Source organism: Anguilla rostrata, chromosome 9 (assembly GCF_018555375.3).
Source record: "Anguilla rostrata isolate EN2019 chromosome 9, ASM1855537v3, whole genome shotgun sequence".
NCBI lineage: Eukaryota > Metazoa > Chordata > Actinopteri > Anguilliformes > Anguillidae > Anguilla > Anguilla rostrata.
Genome location: NC_057941.1, coordinates 1,060,233 through 1,066,249, shown reverse-complemented (window position 1 = coordinate 1,066,249; position 6,017 = coordinate 1,060,233). Strand labels below are relative to the sequence as shown.

The window sequence follows — 6,017 nt, the reverse complement described above, 5'->3', positions numbered from 1 at the left end:
TAGTGCTCATATTCTCTCCCAATTCCAAAGATCTCTAACTTTTATTTATTTATGTTTATTTGCTTTTAAGGTTTTAAAACATATTCTGATTTCATTCCATTGTACATAAAACATATTTGGTAAATGTTACTTATTCATAGTTCAGAAACTTTAAAAAATACTAAGGATGGAATTAATTGGTTTCTCAGATCTGATTAGTATTCATTATTAGCATACGATTATAAAAAGGCTTTGACATAATATCAACAGTATTAATTCCACTGCATTTTATTAATGTCAAGGAACTCATGAGGGAAATCAGCTAAATCAGACCTGACCAACCCTGCTCCTGGAGATCTGCAGTCCTGTAGGTTTCCACTCCAGCCCTAATTCGGCATGCCTGATTCTAGTAATCAGCTGCTCAACGAGATTCAGCTGTTGAATGAGGCGTGCTTTTTCAGAGTTGGAGTGTAAACCTACAGGACAGTAGATCTCCAGTTAAAGGGTCAGGCAGCCCTGAGATAAATAAAGAAAGAAAGGCTTTGGTCTGCATGACGATCATAGGGGTAAGGGTAAGACTCAAGACTCAACACATTTTATATACAGTCACCTACAAAATTATTTATAGCCTTGAAAATGATGAGCAAAAAAAGAATGTATAAAATGAACAAACAAGTAATTAAAACAAAAAAATATGGAGAAACTGTTTTCCTGCATCCTAATAAAAAGAAACTTCTAAACAAGTAATTATTGTATTACCCCAAAAGAAAGATGTCTTTCTTTGCTATTTTTTATCAAGGGTGATAACATTTCTTGAGACCCTTGTACAAAATGTAATATGTAGAGTCTTGCCTTTGTGATCATTGATATTAACAGGCTTATATGGACATAAGTGGCTTGTTGCTGGGGGTGTCTGTTGATCCCCGGCCTGTTAGTGAAGGAATGTCACAAGTTCATGTCAGAACAGAACATTTTTGTGGAAAGAAATGAGGACGTTTCCTACGTGAAACCAGTTCCTGGTCCTTCAATACACATATCCAGCTGTCTGATAAATCTCAGCGTATTGAAGTTTACATTTTTGGAAGTTACCGTTAGCAGAGCAACAAACAGGTTTAACGGAGTCAGACACTTTAATAGTGTTTGGCTGCCCTCTAGTGAGACTACTTGAAACTGCAGGTTTTCAATATTGAACATTCAAACATTCAAAATCTTGCCTATTATAGTTCAGACGCTGCATAGAGAGCCGCTGGTTTGTGTCCACCACGTGACCTGTAGGAATTGGTATTTCAATCGTTATCTTCTAGGGCTCCTCATAGACCAGTGGTCTGCAACCCTGGTCCTGGAGAGCTACAGGGTCTGCTGGCTTTGTTTTCACCTTAAAATCAGTGCCCAATTGAGACCAAAGACACCAGGTGAGTTGAGTTAACTGTGCAATCAACTGCTCTAATTGATTCAGGAAGTGCAGAGTCACTATGAAAACCGGCAGACGCTGTAGCTCGTCCAGGACCAGGGTTGGAGACCACTGCCATAGACACTCCAACAGCACAGTCAAGTAACTCCGTTTCAAATTGAGATGTGTATAAACAGTTAATTGATCTAATATGGGGAGAGTCAGGAAGGAAAGTGAAGATGGATGGAAGCTTTAATGCTGCAAAAAGCATGTGTTTGAGCCAGTGGTCCTCGGTCCTGGTCCTGGAGAGCCACTGGGTCTGCTGGCTTTCATTGTTAATCAGCACTTGAGTAGCACAGCAGTTGATCTGAGTCTGAGCCAGTCACTAATCTTAAGAAAATAAAAACAAAACCCAGCAGACTCTGTGGCTCTGTACAACGTTTAAAAATACTGCAACATCTCCAAGCAATAGAACTGAATTTAATCTGAGTGTCTCTTGTAAACATCACTGTTACCCATTGCCAATGCTTAATTAGTGGTAATTACTTATCAATTTAGATTACTGCGGTGGCGCAGATGGGATAATAGTTTGAGATGGGGCTTGACAAAGAGGCTATTGTGACCTCTAGCTGGCGGAGGACTGAAGCACCATGCGAGTTGCCTTTAAATTTAAATGTTTTACTTTAAATTATACAATATAAGATATGGAATCAAATATGAAAAAATGTTTAGGGGATAATTCTCTTTTCATTAACCAGAACAAAACTTGGGCTGGCTGCCATATTTCATCCTGGAATTTTGTGGATTTCCCTCCTTGAAGCAAGGGAAGAGAACGTCAGGAAGAAAGCATAACATTCAGATTTGAATGCAGCCATAGTTTCATAAACCTTTGTGAATCTACCTCAGAGACCCCAAACTGAACCATTCCAATGGAATCCTCCCATTGACCCATGCTATGGGGTGAAAGGTCACGCATGCATTCAAATTTCCCATCACTAGGGGGCAGCACTTTAAAGTTAAACCCAGTAAGCTTTCACAGTTCAACTGCATCCACAAAAATATTATTTTCATTTCCATTGGTTTGTAAATATCGTTGAGTGTTATATTTTCTTTTAAAAAATTAATAATTGCCGTTTATTTTCAAAGCAGTCATACCTCGTCAGTTATATTTGAAAAGTTGTGTAAATGTGACCTTAGAAGTGAAAGAGAAAGTCAGATGTCTGGTGCAGCCTGTGCGGCAGCCGACTCCGCCATGTTGTGCCACAGTGGTTTGCTGTAAGATAGCGAGGACCACTCAGCCGACTCCGCCATGTTGTGCCACAGTGGTTTGCTGTGAGACAGCGAGGACCGCTCAGTTCCGGTTTGTTCTGCCTTTCCTCCCTCGCAAAACACCTGTCACGTTATACCCTGCATGGAAGAGGGTTTGATTTCCACCATCAGTCCTTTCTCACCTTCGATCACATCTCTGTGTCTGTTACCCTCCCTGCTTTCTTTCTGTACAAACAAACCAAAATGATGACCATTGTTGCATAATGGCATGGTGGCCAAGTGGTAAGGCATTGGTCTCGTAAACCAAAGATCATGGGTTTAATCCCCATCCATGCCTGGGTTTTGCAGGAAATAATTTCACCTGTGTGCTGCTTGGCATCAAGGTGCATCTCTTTAAACTGTACCTTGACTTACTTTAACACTACTCCTCTGCAGGGTTACTCCCAATCAAAGATATCACCTGTATCACTTGTATCTTGATCTTCAGGTTGTAGCTCTTTATCGCATCTCTTGTAATCATGCCTCGGTTCTAGTGTATGACTTCCCATAACTATACTGACTTAGCCTATGCTTACTGCGTGAACAAGACTTGGTGTCTGTGGCTATGGATAACTGATAATTAAAATTATAATTAAAATCTGACCTGTGTATTGTTGTTGTTCCAGTGACTTTCCGTATGCACTTATTGTACGTTGCTTTTGATAAAACCATCTGCCAAATAAAATGTAATGCAATGGAATTATGTAATGAAATTATAAGGAATTTAAGGGAAGCAATCCTTAGCCAATGGAACATGGTACATGTATATTCCCCCTTGTGGTGAAATGAGGATGAACCATGGCAGCCTAATAAATAATAAAAAATATGTTATCATAAATAAAACTTATTACAAGTCCTCATTACAAAAATCAAAAAGATAAATCTAAAACTCACATTTATCTTTTGATGTAAATTGGAGTGGTTGTTACTCAGCTTATTTGAATTAAATGAACGACAAAACATTACATCCATCTGTCACTTTAGCCTCCTCAAAATGAAGGGTTGAGACGCAAGGCTGTAGTCTGGCTTCAGGCAGAGTTGTAGAGTTCTTTCCAGAGCTGTGTTGTGTGTGGAGGTGGGGTTCATAATTTCCTCTGCCCCTCCCACATTTGCTTAGCCAATAGGATCCATCTCTCATGCATAATGAGGTAGGTGGGAGGGGCATAATGAGGTGGGTGGGGGAAAGTGTGTCAGTCGGCCTAGCTCCTGAGAGCCCTGGGAGGCAGCAGCACTCTCTCTGGCCAGAAGAAGGCAAAGAGCCCCTCACTGTGAGTAAACAAGACCAGCTTATTTATGACCCACACACACTCACATACACACACTCACACACAGACACAGACACACGCACACACAAACACACACACACATACGCACACACAAACTCACACATTTGCACACACACACGCACAAACTTAGACGCACACACAGGTGCACACACACACAGATGCACACGCACACATAACATGCATTTTCATATGAAGCTAAAATTTCCAGCTAAAATCAGCTGGGATTCTGAGCTGGTTTTAGGATGGTCTATACTGTGTTCAACACTTCCAGCTGGTCATTGCTGGTCAGAGTTGTCTCTAGCAGGTCGAAGCTGGTAGAGTATGCTGGTTGTCAACTGGCAGACTGGCCAGCTATAAATAAATAAAAACACAGTTTAAACCAGCTTGACCAGTTTAGGCTGATTTAAGCTGGAATTTTCAGCAGGGCAACAAGTACCCCTTCCCTTCTGTGATCGAGGGTTAGACGGAGTCTTCTGCAACGAGTCAAGGAAGACAGGATGTTTCCAAAACAGCGGCTGTCTAAAATCTATGACAAGGACTGGATCCCAGTATCTGATGAGAGGTCAGGCAGACTAGTGAAGTGTCTATTTAAGGAATCACAGGGTGATAATGTTATCTAATGCTATACGCTCACAGCACCTGGCAACGTGTATATCTTGAGAAAGAAGTGGCCCTCAGAAAAAAAGATGGTTGAAGTATCTGTATGAAGAACGTCCCTTGGATAAATTACCTATTTTTAAATCCCATAATGGGTTAATCTTACATGCGGACGTACGGGCTGTATGTTATACACAGGTGCGCAGACACAGATGCATGGATGAGTAATAACTCGCATTTCTTTCATCATAGACTAACTATTTTATTTTCCAGGAACCATTACTAATTTAGGAGGGGAGAGCCGGCTATGAATGTAAACGATATGACTTGTGTGCATCGCGCACAGTGGTCGGGGTGTGAGGTGACTTGGCATCCTGTAACAACCAGGGGTGTAGAGATCTATATTTTAAAAATGTTCTACGCACAATGTAAATAAAGGAAAACGAAGACTTAAACCACACGGAAAAGCATGCGCGCGGTGCGTTGTGGGTACACCAGGTTTTAGGTGGGGTGGAATGTGGTCATTTCTGTTGGTGGTTACGTGGAAAGTGTAGCGCACGAAATGCACAATAGTTTCCATGATTAAAGATGTTCACAGAAAAAAACGACTTTCACATGATGTAGCAAAATTAACTGTAGTTCTACGAAATGGCTATGCATGTGAATAATAAATACGAGAAGAAAAGAAAACCAAGGCACGGCATGGGCATTTCCCTTCCGTTTACAGCACGGCCGTTTTCAAGGGCAGACGTCATCTCTAGTAACCACTGATTCTGACAAGCGTCCATTAACAATAGAAGTTCAACGAAATGTCCGACGTCACTGCACTCATTGCAGTTGTAATTCTTTACGGAAGCAGTAAAACTTTTCACGTGCAAGGTTGCGTGATCTTAAAGCAGCGATTACCACGGATACATAATTTTAGTATGATTCACAAAGTAGCGCAGATACTTTATTGCAGCACAAACATGACGTCAGCAGGTCTCCAGTCCGCCTCTTCTTTTTAGGCCGTATATCAAACATACTCCTCGCGAGCCTCCTCTAATTGGCAGGCGAACGTGAAGGACGAAGTCTCACATCAACAAGTTCGTACATTTACAAGAATCCATGAACCAGCAAAGCTTTTTAAAAAAAATGACAGTTCGGTGAATTCCCGTTCACAGTGCCGAGAAACGAAAGAAAGCGCTTAGCTGTCAGACATGCTGGAATGTTTCCTGGTTTGGTCGGCCGGGGCGCTGTTTGGGCGGATTCCGCAGGCCTAGTCTCTCGTCCTGCGGCGAAAGTGGACCAGGCTGCGTGTTGCGGTGCTTCTCAAACACCAGAAGTAAAACACGGCTATTCCCGTGGTGCATCCGATCGCCTGTCAGCCCTAATTAGTATATTTTCATGCAATAGTGTATTCCTCTGAGGAAAATGATAAGAAAAAGACACGAAAGAAACAGGTTAAACAGCGTTTT

General features: G+C 41.5%; 1 long non-coding RNA gene and 1 other non-coding gene across 2 annotated transcripts; both read left to right on the top strand.

Annotated features, from left to right (window-relative positions):
- Window positions 1-396: 396 nt before the first annotated feature.
- LOC135262619 (uncharacterized) lies at window positions 397-3,280 on the top strand. Its single transcript, XR_010332249.1, has 3 exons — window positions 397-545; window positions 1,284-1,391; window positions 2,128-3,280. It is a non-coding gene; the product is annotated as an uncharacterized LOC135262619 (long non-coding RNA).
- On the top strand, window positions 2,904-2,975 carry trnat-cgu (transfer RNA threonine (anticodon CGU)). The gene has a single exon. It is a non-coding gene; the product is annotated as a tRNA-Thr (tRNA).
- Window positions 3,281-6,017: the final 2,737 nt, after the last annotated feature.